This window comes from Ylistrum balloti, unplaced genomic scaffold (genome assembly GCF_031769215.1).
Source record: "Ylistrum balloti isolate Yb309-2 unplaced genomic scaffold, AGI_CSIRO_Ybal_v1 Utg371716, whole genome shotgun sequence".
Lineage (NCBI taxonomy): Eukaryota > Metazoa > Mollusca > Bivalvia > Pectinida > Pectinidae > Ylistrum > Ylistrum balloti.
Genome location: NW_026782864.1, coordinates 136,448 through 156,792, shown reverse-complemented (window position 1 = coordinate 156,792; position 20,345 = coordinate 136,448). Strand labels below are relative to the sequence as shown.

Sequence of the window (20,345 nt, the reverse complement as noted above, 5' to 3'; positions counted from 1 at the left end):
TTTTATGTGAATGAGAAATGAGTATTTTCTTTTTATAAATTAATTTTTTTTCTAATCAAGACCAACATTTTACTAAGTGTATGATGATATAAGTTTGTTAACATTATACCAAGATGTAAACATTCTTGTTGATACAGCTTAAATCAAGCGTGATATTTTACTACGGATTTCCGTCTATGGTTGCAACTCATTAGAGGGGATCACGATGTATATACATAGGTTATACACCTCAAGTCCTATTGACGTACATATCAGGACTAGATTGGTTGTTAGTGTCTAGTTGTTACTTAGTGGTCCTTTCCTGATGACACGATTTCGATATGAGACCTGTGTTATCAATATTTACAGAAACATAATTATCTGGAATCACTTTACCCATAATGAACTATCGATGTAAAGAGCTTTGAAGGCAACAGAAAATTAAACTGGAATTTATAAAAAAAAAATGGGTGTGTGGGAATAGAAGGGGCTTTGGTTGGATAAACACAAGACAAGAAAGGGATTTTAAATGCTGAGCTTGTACTGATATCTCTACCTTTTATATCTGTCCAAGGCATGTCTTAAATGAAAGGTGAAAACAGGGAAGGAAACCAAAACGAAACTTTCAAATGTACATGAAATACTACAACTTCTGTAGTCCATGCTCCTTCAATCAAATCCCCCTAAACTTCTGTGGTCAATGCTCCTTCAATCAAATCCCCCTAAACTTCTGTGTTCCATACTCCTTCGATCAAATCCCCCTAAACTTCTGTGGTCCATACTCCTTCAATCAAATCCCCCTAAACTTCTGTGGTCCATACTCCTTCAATCAAATCCCCCTAAACTTCTGTGTTCCATACTCCTTCAATCAAATCCCCCTAAACTTCTGAAGTCCATACTCCTTCAATCAAATCCCTAAACTTCTGTGTTCCATAAATGTCTGTTCTGAAGTCCATACTGTTCAATCAAATCCTTCTAAACTTCTGTGTATACAATAATCCCCCTAAACTTCTGTGGTCCATACTCCTTCAATTTCTCTAACAATAATTGTTAAAGTACTAAGCACTATGAATCAATAGTACATTGGCATTTATGGAGAAATATATGACACTGGATGGATTGTTCTCAAATTTGATTTCCAGGTTCTGTTTGTCCCTAATTTTGGTAGTTTTTGGGACTGATCAGAATGACATCAGTATTCTAAAGTTTTGTTTGTGAGACTCACATTTTAATTGATACAACAAACAAATAAGAACAAGGGGAGATAAGAAGGGTAATGTCACAGTTGATTCAAAATTTTAGGATCTCTTCCCATTATCACGCACAAAGTCATCAACTGACAGACAAATTCAATGAGAAATCAACAAGTCATTTCATTGAGAAATATATTATTTCTTTGTACAATATAAAGCTGGACGTGTTTGATGCTTGTTAGTATACCTTGCGGTTCTGTAGTTTGAAATGAAGCTGGACGTGTTTGATGTTCGTTAATTTGCCTTTTGACTCTGGGTGTACGATATGAAGCTGGACGTGTTTGATGTTTGTTAGTTTGCCTGTTGGTTCCGTTGTACGATATGAAGCTGGACGTGTTTGATGTTAGTTAGTTTGCCTGTTGGTTCCTTTGTACGATATGAAGCTGGACGTGTTTGATGTTCGTTAGTTTGCCTGTTGGTTCCATTGTACGATATGAAGCTGAACGTGTTTGATGTTCGTTAGTTTGCCTGTTGGTTCCATTGTACGATATGAAGCTGGACGTGTTTGATGCTCGTTAGTTTGCCTGTTGGTTCCGTTGTATGATATGAAGCTGGATGTGTTTGATGTTCGTTAGTTTGCCTGTTGGTTCTGTTGTACGATATGAAGCTGGACGTGTTTGATGTTCGTTAGTTTGCCTGTTGGTTCCTTTGTACGATATGAAGCTGGACGTGTTTGATGTTCGTTAGTTTGCCTGTTGGTTCCTTTGTATGATATAAAGTTGGACTTGTTTGATGCTCGTTAGTTTGCCTGTTGGTTCCTTTGTACGATATAAAGCTGGACTTATTTGATGCTAGTTAGTTTGCCTGTTTGCTCAGATGTTTTACACCTTGTTAACATTTGAGAATGTGACATTATTTACTCAGATTGATCAAGTTTACATGGTGGGTTTTGTCAATGAAGCAGAAGACGTTTTATCTTGTCCTAGTTTCATTGAATTTGGATTATGATCATGTTGACATGATGGTATTGTCTTGTTTTACATGAACCAGGTCATATGGTAGTGAGCACCGCTATCCATACCTGTAATACTTAGAGATGTAATTAATATTTGTTCAAACTCCATAACAGTACACCTGTTCAAGCTGCATTTTGTCTAATGATTGGACCAAGACCATTAATGGAAATCAGCTTTGTTTTACAAAAGTCAGTAAAAAAGGTGATTTTTTCACAACAATTAATGAAAAAAGTGATTGTTTCATATCAGTTAATGAAAAAGTAATTGTTTTATAACAAATTAATGAAAAAGTGATTGTTTCATATCAGTTAATGAAAGAAGTAATTGTTTCATAACAGTTAATGAAAGAAGTAATTGTTTCATAGCAGTTAATGTAAAAATTGTTTCATAACAGTTTATGAAAAAGTAATTGTTTCATAACAGTTAATGAAAAAAGTAATTGTTTTATAACAGTTAAAAAGTCATTGTTTTATAACAAATATATTATTTCTTTGTACAGTTATAAAGCTGGACGTGTTTGATGCTTGTTAGTTTGCCTGTTGGTTCCTTTATGAACAAATAAAGTTTCACGTGTTTGATAACAGTTAGTTAATTTGCCTTTTGACAGTTAATGTACGAAGTATTGTTTCATAGCTGTTAATGACGTGTTTGATGTTTGTTAAAGTTTGCCTGTTGGTTCCGTTGTACGATATGAAAAGTAATTGTTTCATGGACGTGTTTGATGTTAGTTAGTTTGCCTGTTGGTTCCTTTGTACGATATGAAGCTGGACGTGTTTGATGTTCGTTTAGTTGTTAGTGTAAAAGTAATTGTTTTATATCAGTTAATGAAAGAAGTTTGTTTCCTGTTGGTTCCATTGTACGATATGAAGCTGAACGTGTTTGATGTTCGTTAGTTTGCCTGTTGGTTCCATTGTACGATATGAAGCTGGACGTGTTTGATGCTCGTTAGTTTGCCTGTTGGTTCCGTTGTATGATATGAAGCTGGATGTGTTTGATGTTCGTTAGTTTGCCTGTTGGTTCTGTTGTACGATATGAAGCTGGTTTTACGTGTTTGATGTTCGTTTTTAACCTGTTGGTTCCTTTGTACGATATGAAAAAAGTGGACGTGTTTGATATTCGTTAGTTTGCCTGTTGGTTCCTTTGTATGATATAAAGTTGGACTTGTTTGATGCTCGTTAGTTTGCCTGTTGGTTCCTTTGTAACAGATATAAAGCTGGACTTATTCAGATGCTAGTTAGTTTGCCTGTTTGCTCAAAGATGTTTTACACCTTGTTAACATTTGAGAATGTGAATTATTTATAGCAGTTTGATCAAGTTTACATGGTGGTTTCATAACAGTTAATGAAAAAGTAATTGTTTCATAACAGTTAATGAAAAAGTTTGTTTCATATGAAGCAGAAGACGTTTTATCTTGTCCTAGTTTCATTGAATTTGGATTATGATCATGTTGACATGATGGTATTGTCTTGTTTTACATGAACCAGGTCATATGGTAGTTTCACCAGCTATCCATACCTGTTTCATACTTAGTTAGATGTAATTAATATTTGTTAATGAAAAAAGTACTTGTTTTAACAGTACACCTGTTTCATAGCTGCATTTTGTTTCATAATGATTGTTTTATACCATTAATGGAAATCAGCTTTGTTGTTTCATAACAGTTAATGAAAAAAGTAATTGTTTTATAAAGTCATAAAAAAGGTAATTGTTTCATAACAGTTAATGAAAAAAGTGATTGTTTCATATCAGTTAATGAAAAAAGTAATTGTTTTATATCAAATTAATGAAAAAAGTAATTGTTTTATATCAGTTAATGAAAAAGTAATTGTTTCATAACACTTGATGAAAAAAGTAATTGTTTCATAAAGTTAATGAAAAAGTGTTTCAAAAAGTAATTGTTTCATAACAGTTAATGAAAAAAGTAATTGTTTCATAACAGTTAATGAAAAAGTAATTGTTTCATAACAGTTAATGAAAAAGTAATTGTTTCATATTAATGAAAAAGTAATTGTTTCATATCAGTTAATGAAAAAAGTAATTGTTTTATATCAGTTAATGAAAAAGTAATTGTTTCATAACAGTTAATGAAAAAGTAATTGTTTTATAACAGTAATTAATTGTTTCATAGCAGTTAATGAAAAAGTAATTGTTTCATAACAGTTAATGAAAAAAGTAATTGTTTTATAACAGTCATTGAAAAAGGTAATTGTTTCATAACAGTTTATAAAAAAGTAATTGTTTCATATCAGTTAATGAAAAAAAAAGTAATTGTTTCATAACAGTTACAGTTAATGAAAAAAGTAATTGTTTCATAACAGTTAATGAAAAAAGTAATTGTTTCATAACAGTTAATGAAAAAAGTAATTGTTTCATAACAGTTAATGAAAAAGTAATTGTTTCATAACAGTTAATGAAAAAAGTAATTGTTTCATATCAGTTAATAATAACAGTTGATGAAAAAAGTGTTTCAAAGTAATTGTTTCATATCAGTTAATGTAAAAGTAATTGTTTCATATCAGTTAATGAAAAAAGTAATTGTTTTATATCAGTTAATGAAAAAGTAATTGTTTCATAGCAGTTAATGAAAAAAGTAATTGTTTTATAACAGTTAATGAAAAAGTAATTGTTTTATATCAGTTAATGAAAAAAGTAATTGTTTCATAGCAGTTAATGAAAAAAGTAATTGTTTTATATCAGTTAATGAAAAAGTAATTGTTTCATAACAGTTAATAAAAAAGTAATTGTTTTATAACAGTTAATGAAAAAGTAATTGTTTCATAACAGTTAATGAAAAAAGTAATTGTTTCATATCAGTTAATGAAAAAGTAATTGTTTCATAACAGTTAATGAAAAAAGTAATTGTTTTATAACAGTTAATGAAAAAGTAATTGTTTCATAACAGTTAATGAAAAAAGTAATTGTTTCATAAAAAAAAAAGTAATTGTTTCATAACAGTTAATGAAAAAAGTAATTGTTTCATAACAGTTAATGAAAAAAGTAATTGTTTATCAAATGAAAAAGTAATTGTTTCAGTTAATGAAAAAAGTAATTGTTTTATAACAGTTAATGAAAAAGTAATTGTTTCATATCAGTTAATGAAAAAAGTAATTGTTTCATATAAAAAAGTAATTGTTTTATAACAGTTAGTGTAAAAGTAATTGTTTCATAACAGTTAATGAAAAAAGTAATTGTTTCATAACAGTTAATGAAAAAGTAATTGTTTCATATCAGTTAATGAAAAAAGTAATTGTTTCATAACAGTTAGTGAAAAAGTAATTGTTTTATATCAGTTAATGAAAAAGTAATTGTTTCATAGCAGTTAATGAAAAAAGTAATTGTTTTATAACAGTTAATGAAAAAGTAATTGTTTCATAACAGTTAATGTTTGTTTCATAACAGTTAATGAAAAAGTAATTGTTTCATAAGTTAATGAAAAAGTAATTGTTTCATAACAGTTAATGAAAAAAGTAATTGTTTGTTTCATAACAGTTAATGAAAAAGTAATTGTTTCATAACAGTTAATGAAAAAAGTAATTGTTTCATATCAGTTAATGAAAAAGTAATTGTTTCATAACAGTTAATGAAAAAGTAATTGTTTCATATCAGTTAATGAAAAAAGTAATTGTTTCATATCAGTTAATGAAAAAGTAATTGTTTCATAAGTTAATGAAAAAAGTAATTGTTTCATAACAGTTAATGAAAAAAGTAATTGTTTCATAACAGTTAATGAAAAAAGTAATTGTTTCATATCAGTTAATGAAAAAAGTAATTGTTTCATATCAGTTAATGAAAAAGTAATTGTTTCATAACAGTTAATGAAAAAAGTAATTGTTTCATAACAGTTAATGAAAAAAGTAATTGTTTCATAACAGTTAATGAAAAAGTAATTGTTTCATAGCAGTTAATGAAAAAGTAATTGTTTCATAACAGTTAATGAAAAAAGTAATTGTTTCATAACAGTTACTATTAAAAAAAGTAATTGTTTCATATCAGTTAATGAAAAAGTAATTGTTTCATAACACTTGTTAATGAAAAAAGTAATTGTTTTATATCAGTTAATGAAAAAGTAATTGTTTTATAACAGTTAATGAAAAAGTAATTGTTTCATAACAGTTAATGAAAAAAGTAATTGTTTCATAACAGTTAATGAAAAAAGTAATTGTTTTATATCAGTTAATGAAAAAGTAATTGTTTCATATTGTTTGTTTCATAGCAGTTAATGAAAAAAGTAATTGTTTTATAACTTAATGAAAAAAGTAATTGTTTTATAAAAATTAATGAAAAAAGTAATTGTTTTATAACTGTTAGTGTAATTGTTTCATATCAGTTAATGAAAAAGTAATTGTTTCATAGCAGTTAATGAAAAAAGTTTGTTTTATAACTGTTATGAAAAAGTAATTGTTTCATAACAGTTAATGAAAAAAGTAATTGTTTCATAATTGTTTCATAACACTTGATGAAAAAGTAATTGTTTCATAATTTTATATCAGTTAATGAAAAAAGTAATTGTTTTATAACAGTCATTGAAAAAGGTAATTGTTTCATAACAGTTTATAAAAAAGTAATTGTTTTATATCAGTTAATGAAAAAGCAATTGTTTCATAACACTTGATGAAAAAAGTAATTGTTTCATATCAGTTAATGAAAAAGTAATTGTTTCATATCAGTTAATGCAAGAAGTAATTGTTTCATAACACTTGATGAAAAAAGTAATTGTTTCATATCAGTTAATGAAATAGTAATTGTTTCATATCAGTTAATGAGAAATGTAATTGTTTTATATCAGTTAATGAAAAAGTAATTGTTTTATATCAGTTAATGAAAGAAGTAATTGTTTCATAGCAGTTAATTTTAAAATGTAATTGTTTTATATCAGTTAATGAAAAAGTAATTGTTTTATATCAGTTAATGAAAGAAGTAATTGTTTCATAGCAGTTAATGTAAAAAGTAATTGTTTTATATCAGTTAATGAAAAAGCAATTGTTTCATAACACTTGATGAAAAAAGTAATTGTTTCATAACAGTTAATGAAAAAAGTAATTGTTTCATATCAGTTAATGAAAAAGTAATTGTTTCATTACAATATGCGGTTTTATTGAACGGCAATAGATGTGGGTTGGAAAATTATTACTGAACATGGGGCTTAATTTTATGTTTACTTTGAAAATTGTGTCATGCTTATATCTTTAGATGTCAATGAAATATTCATTTACAAACTTTCCCCCACTTATTACTAGCAAGAGGGTGATGCAGTGTCACTAGAAACCCAAAATCCTGTTTGAAAATAGACTTCTTAAATCCTGTCCTTATGTGTAGACCCTTCATTTTTAGAACTTGTCCAATATATGCTCACTCGAAAATAAATCTTTGGATACTTACAATATCTTGAATAATTGCTGAAGTGAATATGTGAGTCATCTTGCTTTCTGTTCTTAAAACAACAATGATTTCATACAAAGTTCATAAGAGATGCTTTAGACTTGAGAGACAAAGTGGAATATTAATATCCTTCACATATTATTTGTGTATATTGTCATATAATATGAAATGTGAGGAATTATATTTATGTTATAACAGAATTCAATTTTCTTTACAAATGAAAACTGAAATCTGATTAGAAAAACTGAAAGTAATGATAATATAAACATCAATCAATCCTGTTATCCTGGATATATTCTTTGTTTGTGTCATGTACACTATTGTATTGCCATAATCAAATAATGACATAGTACTATTTAGTGTTTAAGGGGTTAACTTAACAGTATGAACCCCACCCAAGCCCTCCTTTTTCTTGACTCCTTCCCCTGAGTGATAACATTGTTTATTTTTCTAATAAATGAAGTCACAAAGACACACAGACATCATGTATCACCCATCTCATAGACATTTCCTGCCCTAGGCCATAGCCATGATCAGTTGAATAAATAATGTTGGCTGTCAATCATGACCGGTCAGGTCAAGAGTGGGTGTGTCCACCAACTTGTCCCCGTCAGCCGGCACATATCTCACTTCCTTCTACCTTTTGTCCAGCTTATAACAGTGCAATAGAAAGATCAGGTGACTGATGGTTCAATACCATCTTTATAGAGCATCTATACAGCTAGCTGTTTGTGTAAGTAATTTTTACAACATTCCATTTAATGTATAAGTTGATGTATGAAATTGCTCTTACAAACAGATTTGTCACGATTCCTTATCAGGTGATCATGAGTTGTTCCGTAATGTCATCTGTACTGGTGTATACAGCCACCACCATACTGTGTTTATATAGAACTTGTCATAATCTGAAATTTACTTTATGGAGCATTTGTATAAATGGTTCATATATATTATACAGTTAGTGGTAGTATTGCATTATATATTTTGTTGTGTATCCATACATGTATGTAAAAGAAAGGATATACAGCTCATGATGAAATTGTCATTATCTGTGACAGCCATCACAAAACAATGAGATGTAAATAACAAAACAATGTAAGTAACAAAACAATGAGATGTAAATAACAAAACAATGAGATGTAAATAACAAAACAATGTAAGTAACAAAACAATGAGATGTAAATAACAAAACAATGAGATGTAAATAACAAAACAATGTAAGTAACAAAACAATGAGATGTAAATAACAAAATAATGAGATGTAAATAACAAAACAATGTAAATAACAAAACAAGGAGATGCAAATAACAAAACGATGTAAATAACAAAACAAGGAGATGCAAATAACAAAACAATGTAAATAACAAAAGCAACGAGATGTAAATAACAAAACAATGAGATGTAAATAACAAAACAAAACAATGTAAATAACAAAACAATGTAAATAACAAAACAATGTAAATAACAAAAGCAACGAGATGTAAATAACAAAACAATGATATAACAAAACAAAACAGATGTAAATAACAAAACAATGAGATGTAAATAACAAAACAATGTAAATAACAAAACAATGAGATGTAAATAACAAAAAAATGAGATGTAAATCACAGAACAATGAGATGTAAATAACAAAATGATATAAATAACAAAACAATGTAAATAACAAAACAATGAGATGTAAATAACAAAATGATATAAATAACAAAACAATGTAAATAACAAAACAATGAGATGTAAATAACAAAATGATGTAAATAACAAAACGATGTCAATAACAAAATGATGAGATGTAAATAACAAAACAATGTAAATAACAAAACAATGAGATATTATTTATATGTGATATTTAGGAGTAAGTGGGATATGAACAAGGAAGATATTAAGAGAAGGACGTTCCCACCCCATCAAAGTGACTTGCCAGGTAGTAATGGAAACACCACTGCCTTACTCTGATTACTCTAAATCATTTTATGTTTGTTTTATAAAAAAATCTTTGTGAAACAGTATTCCACATTTTGTATAAAAGGCATTTCTTATACAAAAAGCTTCATTCCTATACATCTGATGATGCATCTTAGATATGTAGTTACAGACTTCAGAAAAAAAAGATAACAAGAGATGTTTTAAAAGTTGTATACTTAATTTAAGATCATGCATGTAGAATTTTGTCATGGGAAGTGTGTTTGTTTTATAAATGACTGCTGGGATTTATAGAAGAATTTGTAAACAAGTTCAATTGATCCTTGGGTTCCAAGTATTGTGTAATATGCGGTTCACAATCTAGAACGTCCTATATCAACTGGCATTTATCAGTTTTATTCAGAATGCTTTATGTCTGCCTAGCATGAACACAATGTATTTAGCTTTTTTTCTATATTGTCCCTACAATGAAGTTGTTACAGTGTTTAGTTACAAGGGCATTCATGCATGGATTGTTTCGTCACTCTAGTCATATCATATTTTCCTGGACTCAAACTAAAAACAAGAATATCAAAATGGAGTTCCTGTTTCAGGATATGAAAGACAAGATCATCAGTCATTATTATATGTAGACAAAAATTATCATCACTTCATTTCTCAACAGATTACCGTAATAGGTAGTATCTATGATTCTGGCTACCAGTGCAATTTGCAGTGGCGGTTTCCTAGCAGCAGGAAAATTGTTTGTCCTGTTTTACAGCAGGAAACAAGCATTTCCCCTGTCCAAGAACTGTGCTATTTTCACAAAATAAAGAAAACATCGAAAATATCTTCCCAATTGTAAAGAAAATATTACTATATTTTTCCAATCAATACAAACTGCTGTAAAATTCAGGTAGAAATAAAACACTAGAAGATGAATTACTTGAATATTGGAGGTAAATTTCATTTTGCCTGAGAAATACATATATTATTGACGGAATGCTAATAAAAGTTGTGTCCAACAACAATTCCAGTGAACTAGCTCCACAAACACCGGAGTTATGTATATGCTCACTACAGTTTTACAATATAAATTATCTATAGCAACACTATTCCTAATAATCTACAGGTGAGTTCTTAATCATGAAGTGTGTGCTGTAAGGTAAAGTTCCTTGATTGCTAAATGTTTTAAAAAATATCCACCCACTCAGCTGGTGATGCATGTTTGATAGACCTCCATATATGTACATATATATATACAAGTTCAAGCATGAACTTACCTATGAATGGCTGTATGTTAATAATTTATTACATTCTTTACCCCACTCAATCAAAAAATCAAAATTGCTAGCTGACGATGGTCCCATCATTACTTTATACGGATGAACCTTTTCACGCGAGATAAATATAGGTCAGCTTTTTATAAATGTGTCACTGCTTTTATGAAATTAAATATTTTGAAGAAAAAAAACTTCAGTCACGAATTTGAAATTTCTTGATAAACAGGGCACTTATACACTTAAAAAATGATGTTTGATCTGTCTATTACTTTCATGTTAATTCCATTTAATTTACATCCGGATGTTCGATGGAAAACTCTCCACATGATTGGACTTAAGTAAACATTTACATATACATATACAATATGATTTAAACGTATAATGATTTCAGTGTTACCATATCATGTATGTTCTGTCTTTGAATGAAATAATGACATACATTTTACCAGGATATTTTAAGAACTTCCTATTCAATTTTCTGGTTTTAGGAAATATAGCTGTCTGGCAAAACTTAAACACAAACTAGGTGGGGTTGGAATGTCTGGTTCCATGTACAGATTATTGTATTATACACAGATGGTGTGTTGTGCTGTAGCTAGGCCACACTCTAACCATCATTTCTAGGTGAAAGGCTACATTATTGAATGTTTTTAAATGTAATTTCAAGTGATAATTGCTAAATTTCACTGATTATGACATTTTTATTAAAAAGTGTGTGCGTTACCAACAGGTGTGCAACATGTCATATTTCAGTCACGATAACATTCACCTTTTGGTCAGATCAATTTCTTAAAAATATGTTTGGATAGAATTTCACCCTGTAAACGTTTCCAAAAAAATCCGTTTGTGATGATTTTGTTTGTAATGCAGTTGATGTTTAGAAGTTAAGTAGATTAGAACAGGTCTGTAATAACATTGTTTTCAATTGATTTTAAGCTTTCAGATTGTGGAACATCTGCGCCCTGCTTTACTTGTTTACTGACAGAGGCTGCTGTTTGTGCCAGACGGTTTAAGTCAGTCACCTCTTTCGGCTAGCAAACCTTTGTTTCTGTTATTGTAACATAATTTTTCTTGTGTTTTACAGGAGTGAGTCGCTCTCAGTGTAGGGCACACACGCAAGGGAAAGAGACAACACCATATAGGTATGTAACTGAAGGCACACAGACAAGGGAAAGGGGTAACACCATACTGGTATGTAACTGAAGGCACACAGACAAGGGAAAGGGGTAACACCATACTGGTATGTAACTGAAGGCACACAGAGAAGGGAAAGGGGTAACACCATATGGGTATGTAACCGAAGGCACACAGACAAGGGAAAGGGGTAACACCATACTGGTATGTAACTGAAGGCACACAGACAAGGGAAAGGGGTAACACCATACTGGTATGTAACTGAAGGCACACAGAGAAGGGAAAGGGGTAACACCATATGGGTATGTAACCGAAGGCACACAGACAAGGGAAAGGGGTAACACCATACTGGTATGTAACTGAAGGCACACAGACAAGGGAAAGGGGTAACACCATATAGGTATGTAACTGAAGGCACACAGACAAGGGAAAGGGGTAACACCATACTGGTATGTAACTGAAGGCACACAGACAAGGGAAAGGGGTAACACCATATAGGTATGTAACTGAAGGCACACAGACAAGGGAAAGGGGTAACACCATACTGGTATGTAACTGAAGGCACACAGACAAGGGAAAGGGGTAACACCATATAGGTATGTAAATGAAGGCACACAGACAAGGGAAAGGGGTAACACCATATAGGTATGTAGCTGAAGGCACACAGACAAGGGAAAGGGGTAACACCATATAGATATGTAGCTGAAGGCACACAGGTAAGGGAAAGAAAAAAATTGTACAGATATGTATTTTAGAGCACACATAAGCAGAAGAAACAATCAAAATGAAGCTCTTGTAACACAACCAGTAGAAGACATGAGTGTAATGTTTCGATGACAACATGGTCACCTTCACCAAATGATCATCCAAGGATGAAGGTTACCTTGTACTCATCAAAACCTCACTCTAATCTTCTACTGGTTATGTTATATGAACTTTTATTCTTTTGACAAAATTTTATCAAAATGTTAAAAGAAAAAAGGAGACAACTATTATACAGATAGGTATGTAAGGTCACTCAGGTGAAGGGAAGAGACACTATATATATCATACAGGTATGTATTTTACGGCAGTGGTATCAGTAGAAGAGACAACATTATACAGATATGACATTTTAGGAGAGACAATATTGTACAGGTATGACATCTTAGGAGAGACAATATTGTACAGGTATGACATTTTAGGAGAGACAATATTGTGCAGGTATGACATTTTAGGAGAGACAATATTGTACAGGTATGACATATTAGGAGAGACAATATTGTACATGTATGACATATTAGGAGAAGTGACAATATTGTACAGGTATGACATATTAGGAGAAGAGACACTATTGTAGAGGTATGACATATAAGGAGAAGAGACAATATTGTACAGGTATGATATATTAGGAGAGACAATATTGGACAGGTATGACATATTAGAAAAAATAGATAATATTGTACAGGTATGACATAATAGGAGATGAGACAATATTATACAGGTATGACATATTAGGAGAGACAATATTGTACAGAGGTATGGCATATTAGGAGAGACAATATTGTACAGGTATGACATATTAGGAGACGAGACAATATTATACAGGTATGACATATTAGGAGAGACAATATTGTACAGGTATGACATATTAGGAGAGACAATATTGTACAGGTATGACATATTAGGAGACGAGACAATATTATACAGGTATGACATATTAGGAGAGACAATATTGTACAGGTATGACATATTAGGAGAGACAATATTGTACAGGTATGACATATTAGGAGAAGAGACAATATTGTACAGGTATGACATATTAGGAGAAGTGACAATATTGTAAAGGTATGACATATTAGGAGAGACAATATTGTACAGGTATGACATATTAGGAGAGACAATATTGTACAGGTATGATATATTAGGAGAATTGACAATATTGTACAGGTATGTATTTTAGGACAGACATATTGTAGGAGTTTTAGGGCACAAACAAGGAGAAGAGACGATGTTTGATGTTAATAAAGGATACTATTTTTAGTGACTAGTTAGTTGTCATTAATGTTTTTGCAGTCATTTGGATTAAAAGCTGTATATGTCAAAGTAAAACATGATTAATGAATTAAGGAAATCTTTTTACAGTGAGATATCCAACCAAGCTAGTGAGACCATTACCATCTGAACAACTAGAAATACAACATCAGGTAAGTTAGGATTCTTGTTTGCCTGAATATAAGTCTTGTGTTGGTGTATCTTGGTAGGGTGGGGGGAGGAGTAGGGAAGACATTTTTATACACATGCTCAAACAATGTATTGAATTCTTTTGCTTTCTGGATGAATTTTTCTTCGTATGTTTAAAACGATACGTTTTACAGATTGGCTGTTAGTAATACTGAATAGTGCATGATTCACTGCTGGCCTATAATAGGATTTGTTTTAGGGTAACTCCAGATATAGTTTGATCAAGAAGAGTGATGCAGGCTACTTGGACCTTTTGTTAAATGTGGCAATGAAAATAATAACAATTATTCATAATGAATTGACATCAACTTGTTTCTAGAAGTTAGAAATGTTATGTATCTTGTAGTCATCAAGTCAGTCACTAGTAAGTCAGCAAACTTTGATTTACTTCCTAGTAGTGACTAGTAAGTCAGCAAACTTTGATTTACTTCCTAGTAGTGACTAGTAAGTCACCAAACTTTGATTTATTTTCTAATAGTCACTAGTTAGTCGCCAAACTTTGATTTATTTTCTAATAGTCACTAGTAAGTCACCAAACTTTGATTTATTTTCCAATACCCGGTAGTGACTAGTTAGTCACCAAACTTTGATTTATTTTCTAATAGTGACTAGTTAGTCACCAAACTTTGATTTATTTTCTAGTAGTCACTTGTTTGTCACCAAACTTTGATTTATTTTCTAGTAGTGACTAGTTAGTCACCAAACTTTGATTTATTTTCTAGTAGTGACTAGTTAGTCACCAAACTTTGATTTATTATCTAACAGTCACTTGTTAGTCGCCAAACTTTGATTTATTTTCTAGTAGTGACTAGGTAGTCACCAAACTTTGATTTATTTTCTAGTAGTCACTAGTTAGTCACCAAACTTTGATTTATTTTCTAGAAGTTACTAGTGAGTCGTCAAAATTTGATTTATTTTCTAGTAGTGACTAGTTAGTCGCCAAACTTTGATTTATTTTCTAATAGACACTAGTAAGTCACCAAACTTTGATTTATTTTCTAGAAGTTACTAGTGAGTCGCCAAAATTTGATTTATTTTCTAGTAGTGACTAGGTAGTTGACAAAACATGATGTATTTTTTATAAAAAGTGAAAAGTTTTAATCGTTAGTCACAAGATAGTTAATTTCCAACCCAGAATAAGATACTCATTTGATTGACATCTGAGCCTTATATCAGTAGGTTGATTGCTAATCAAGATCAGCATCAAATCATTTAACATGGCAACAACACACTTTGAACAAATATAGATGTCACTGGTGATTTTAGTTAACCATAATGACCATCAGGCTGTGGGTAAGGTTGAAGGCCCCAGGGGTAGGGATTCCTGGTCATCTGTGTCTCCAGATAACTAGTCTCTAGATAGCTGATAAGGCGGGGCATGTGATATCAATCATCACATGTCGTACTCTGATAGGTCACTGTGGATTTACCTGTAGAAATTATACCTGTGGGATGTTCACTGTCACATCACTATACAGATACATATGTTAGACAGTGGTTTAAATACAGCGACATCATGTACAAGTACCTGTAAGTATTACCTGTACAGTAGGTGTATTGTGATATGGTGACATCATACTTGATAAATACTTATTCAATGGCCTAGTAGGTATAGCTTATGGACTCAGGTGAAGATTATTTCATGTGAACTTTTGTCAACAATCAGCTGGAGTACTTAATAAGTTACTAAGCTTCGTGATCTTTTCTCATGATTTTTTGTTTTAATATTACAAAAATTTTAAATGTTTAACTCAGCACTTTTAGATAAAGCTTTGTTTTGTAAAGGAAGTAAATTTTGTTCTTAACTTTAAAACCTTTCAGATAGTTATTAACTAATGTTGTTTTATACCTCACATTAGGTTATAAACTGTTTATTATGACTGTGTGATTTCATAGGAGTTTTAGTCTAAAAAATCAACTGAATTCTAATATAAACTGTTGTTAATTGCTAACACAGATGATACAGTAATGTGTTAAGTTATATAAACTGTCGTTGAATTGCTAACACAGATGATACAGTAATGTGTTAAGTTATATAAACTATCGTTGAATTGCTGACACAGATGATACAGTAATGTGTTAAGTTATATAAACTATCGTTGAATTGCTGACACAGATGATACAGTAATGTGTTAAGTTATATAAACTATCGTTGAATTGCTGACACAGATGATACAGTAATGTGTTAAGTTATATAAACTATCGTTGAATTGCTGACACAGATGATACAGTAATGTGTTAAGTTATATAAACTATCGTTGAATTGCTGACACAGATGATACAGTAATGTGTTAAGTTATATAAACTATCGTTGAATTGTGTTAACTTATATAAACTACAATTGACACAGTAATGTGTTAAGTTATATAAACTATCGTTGAATTGCTGACACAGATGATACAGTAATGTGTTAACTTATATAAACTATCGTTGAATTGCTGACACAGATGATACAGTAATGTGTTAAGTTATATAAACTATCGTTGAATTGCTGACACAGATGATACAATAATGTCTTAAGTTGTCTTGTTGTAGATCTTGGTAATGAGTGTTTCTTATCACTGTATTTTAGATGGAAAATTCTAGTTGGACCGTTTTCATCTTTTCTCTTAGCCTTATCAGAAATAAAAAGCCATTAGACTGCAGTCTGTTTGAGGTTCCATTGCATGTTACTTTTATTTCTAGAAAGAAAAAGTACTTGATCATTTTCAAATATATTTTGTAGGTTCACTTGTTCCCATGTTGTTCCTTTTAATTTTAAAATTTTTGGAAAAATAAGATGGCTGGTAATTTTTTGACAGTTGAAGATTTTTAAAAATAATTGAGATGTACTGGGTAGCTTATTTTTAGGTTTCCTAGGTCCATTTGATGTTAGTTTTGTGTATATATTTATATACAGTTTGATGATGATTTGAAGAAAAAGATGGCTAACCTGGAGCCATCTTCGATTTTGACTTTTTGGTTTTATTACCTAACTTGGCCTGAATTGAGCTTATGCTGTGGTGCGGTGTCTGTTGTCTGTCTTCTGGCATCAGACCACTTCTCCTCAATAATCAACAGACCAAATGTTATGGTATTTGGCTAGCATGTTGCTTTGCTGGGATGAAGCCTGACAAAGCTTGCAAAAAAAAAAAAAAAACAAATGGGAAAAAAAACCTTGACTTAGGTCACAAGGTGAAATATTTTTAAACCTGACTAACCAAAATGCGCGGGATCATGGTATTTGGCTTATAGGTTCCTAGGATAAAACTTGAAAAAGTTTGGGAAAAGAAATGACCATGACCCTTATTTAAGGTCACAGGGGTCAAATTTTTTTGAAACTTTTTAACAACTTCTTCTAATTCACAAAAAGGCCCAGAAGCATGATATTTGACTGAAAGGTTTCTGAGATGAAACATAAAAAAGTTTTCAAAAAAGAAATGACCTTGATGATGTTCAAGGTCACATGGGTGAAACTGTCAAAACTAGTGAATGACTACCTGTGGTAAATCAAAAGTCCAGGAAACAGGATATTTTGGTAAATGGTTTTTCCAGTTCAAAGCCCAATAAATTTGGAGAAAAAAGTAAACAACATTTGCTTATAACTTAAATTATAACTGTCACTGATTAGAGTTGAATGATGTAAGCTGTTTGTTGTGGAAATTGGTAAAAACTTATCAGATATGCCCATTTTGAATACCAATGGTGTATGTGTTAATGGATTTGTGATGAATACTAATTCTATTTTTGATGCAGGGCTATTGTGGGTCTTGTTATTGCTAGTTTTAAGAAAGAAGAAGTCCCAAAGACATCCCTGTAGATTCCATGTATAGATTAACCATGTAAACATGATTATTGTTCACTTACTAGTCAATATAATCAGGAGAAGAGAATAGGAAAAATGCTTTATAGAACCAGTAAAAATGAGACGGTTTTGATGTGTCGTGATCCCTCAAAGCTTTATAGAACCAGTAAAAATGAGACGGTTTTGGTGCTTTATGATCTCTCAAAGCATTATAGAACCAGTAAAAATGAGACGGTTTTGGTGCGTCGTGATCCCTCAAAGCTTTATAGAACCAGTAAAAATGAGATGGTTTTGGTGTACATGATCTCTCAAAGCTTTATAGAACTAGTAAAAATGAGACGGTTTTGGTGTACATGGTCCCTCAAAGCATTATAGAACCAGTAAAAATGAGATGGTTTTGGTGTACATGATCCCTCAAAGCTTTATAGAACCAGTAAAAATGAGATGGTTTTGGTGCGTCGTGATCCCTCAAAGCTTTATAGAACCAGTAAAAATGAGACGGTTTTGGTGCGTCGTGATCCCTCAAAGCTTTATAGAACCAGTAAAAATGAGACGGTTTTGGTGCGTCGTGATCCCTCAAAGCTTTATAGAACCAGTAAAAATGAGACGGTTTTGGTGCGTCGTGATCCCTCAAAGCTTTATAGAACCAGTAAAAATGAGATGGTTTTGGTGCGTCGTGATCCCTCAAAGCTTTATAGAACCAGTAAAAATGAGACGGTTTTGGTGTACATGATCCCTCAAAGCTTTATAGAACCAGTAAAAATGAGACGGTTTTGGTGTACATGGTCCCTCAAAGCTTTATAGAACCAGTAAAAATGAGATGGTTTTGGTGTACATGGTCCCTCAAAGCTTTATAGAACCAGTAAAAATGAGATGGTTTTGGTGTACATGATCCCTCAAAGCTTTATAGAACCAGTAAAAATGAGATGGTTTTGGTGTACATGGTCCCTCAAAGCTTTATATAACCAGTAAAAGTGAGATGGTTTTGGTGTACATGGTTCCTCAAAGCTTTATAGAACCAGTAAAAATGAGATGGTTTTGGTGTACATGATCCCTCAAAGCTTTATAGAACCAGTAAAAATGAGATGGTTTTGGTGCGTCGTGATCCCTCAAAGCTTTATAGAACCAGTAAAAATGAGACGGTTTTGGTGCGTCGTGATCCCTCAAAGCTTTATAGAACCAGTAAAAATGAGACGGTTTTGGTGCGTCGTGATCCCTCAAAGCTTTATAGAACCAGTAAAAATGAGACGGTTTTGGTGCGTCGTGATCCCTCAAAGCTTTATAGAACCAGTAAAAATGAGATGGTTTTGGTGCGTCGTGATCCCTCAAAGCTTTATAGAACCAGTAAAAATGAGATGGTTTTGGTGTACATGATCCCTCAAAGCTTTATAGAACCAGTAAAAATGAGACGGTTTTGGTGTACATGGTCCCTCAAAGCTTTATAGAACCAGTAAAAATGAGATGGTTTTGGTGTACATGGTCCCTCAAAACTTTATAGAACCAGTAAAAATGAGATGGTTTTGGTGTACATGATCCCTCAAAGCATTATAGAACCAGTAAAAATGAGATGGTTTTGGTGTACATGGTCCCTCAAAGCATTATAGAACCAGTAAAAATGAGATGGTTTTGGTGTACATGGTCCCTCAAAGCATTATAGAACCAGTAAAAATGAGACGGTTTTGATGTGTCGTGATCCCTCAAAGCTTTATAGAACCAGTAAAAATGAGACGGTTTTGGTGTACACAGTCCCTCAAAGCTTTATAGAACCAGTAAAAATGAGACGGTTTTGGTGTATATGGTCCCTCAAAGCTTTATAGAACCAGTAAAAATGAGATGGTTTTGGTGTATATGGTCCCTCAAAGCTTTATAGAACCAGTAAAAATGAGATGGTTTTGGTGTATATGGTCCCTCAAAGCTTTATAGAACCAGTAAAAATGAGACAGTTTTGATGTGTCGTGATCCCTCAAAGCTTTATAGAACCAGTAAAAATGAGATGGTTTTGGTGCGTCGTGATCCCTCAAAGCTTTATAGAACCAGTAAAAATGAGATGGTTTTGGTGTATATGGTCCATCAAAGCATTATAGAACCAGTAAAAATGAGATGGTTTTGGTGTATATGGTCCCTCAAAGCTTTATAGAACCAGTAAAAATGAGATGGTTTTGGTGTATATGGTCCCTCAAAGCTTTATAGAACCAGTAAAAATGAGACGGTTTTGATGTGTCGTGATCCCTCAAAGCTTTATAGAACCAGTAAAAATGAGATGGTTTTGGTGCGTCGTGATCCCTCAAAGCTTTATAGAACCAGTAAAAATGAGATGGTTTTGGTGTATATGGTCCATCAAAGCATTATAGAACCAGTAAAAATGAGACGGTTTTGGTGTAAATGGTCCCTCAAAGCTTTATAGAACCAGTAAAAATGAGATGGTTTTGGTGTATATGGTCCATCAAAGCAT

At 31.6% G+C, this 20,345-nt stretch overlaps 1 protein-coding gene across 2 annotated transcripts in view; it reads left to right on the top strand.

Moving 5' to 3' along the window:
• The window catches only part of LOC132563425 (5-aminolevulinate synthase, erythroid-specific, mitochondrial-like), a 47,784-nt gene that overhangs the window by 9,558 nt on the left and 17,881 nt on the right, over positions 1–20,345 (top strand). Inside the window, exons 1-3 of one of the 2 annotated variants that reach the window (XM_060228185.1) lie at positions 8,247–8,300; positions 11,837–11,894; positions 14,011–14,072. The gene's annotated coding sequence lies outside the window, so the exon portion shown is untranslated. Of the gene's footprint in view, positions 1–8,246; positions 8,301–11,836; positions 11,895–14,010; positions 14,073–20,345 lie in introns of those variants that run through there. The other variant, XM_060228184.1, reaches the window with a different exon arrangement.